This window comes from Triturus cristatus, chromosome 2_2 (genome assembly GCF_964204655.1).
Source record: "Triturus cristatus chromosome 2_2, aTriCri1.1, whole genome shotgun sequence".
Classification (NCBI taxonomy): Eukaryota; Metazoa; Chordata; class Amphibia; order Caudata; family Salamandridae; genus Triturus; species Triturus cristatus.
The window spans coordinates 474,904,222-474,905,251 of NC_140582.1; positions in this window are offsets into that span (position 1 = coordinate 474,904,222).

Below are 1,030 nucleotides of genomic sequence, written 5' to 3' on the forward strand. Positions count from 1 at the left end.
ACCGTACATGCCTGTGTTGGGGAGACCCATAGGTCTCCCCCTGTGTGCGAGTCGTACGGCTGCGGGAGTCGGGGGGTCCGATGCGGACCCCCGAAGTCTGACTCTGGGAGCTTTTGCGAGCCGGACAATCCCGCTCGCACAGGCTGTCCAACGTGTGCATCATACTGGCTCGGTCGTGAATCGCATCCATTGCACGCCACGGTTAGCTTACGACTGAGACGTATGGAGCTATTCGGACCCGATAACGACTCGGTCAGTGAATTTCATGTAGTTCGCATCGTACTGGCTCGCTGGTACAGCTGTACAAGTCGGGCGTAAAATACGCGTACGACTTATAGTTTTTCCGGCCGGATCGCGTTCGATGCCCTTCCGACCCGGATCGAAATTGGCCCCTATGTGTGCATGCTAAATGCATTTATCTAGGGGTCTCCCCCTGTGTGCGAGTCGTACGACTGCAGGAGTCGGGGGGTCCGACGCGGACCCCCGAAGTCCGACTCTGGGAGCTTTTGCGAGCCGGACACTCCGGCTCGCACAGGCTGTCCAACGTGTGCATCATACTGGCTCGGTCGTGAATCGCATCCATTGCACGCCACGGCTAGCTTACGACCGAGACGTACGGAGCTATTCGGACCCGATAACGACTCGGTCAGTGAATTTCGGATGTATGACGTTACAACGCACACTTTTACAACGCATGCACTTACAACGCATTTTTTACAACGCATAATCCATTACAACGCATGACATTACAACGCATGACACTACAACGCATTTTTAAAAAATACCTTTACAACGCACTACCATTACAACGCATACTACCTTTATAACGCATACCATTACAACGCATAATATTAAATTACATTTAAGGTAAGTATTAGATAGTATAGGGGTAAAAATTACTATTCTAACTCCAGGGGGTGCAACAGTAGGGTAAGTGTTGGATAGTATAGGGGTAAAATTTACTATTCTAACTCCAGGGGGTGCAACAGTAGGGTAAGTGTTGGATAGTGTAGGGGTAAAAATTACTATT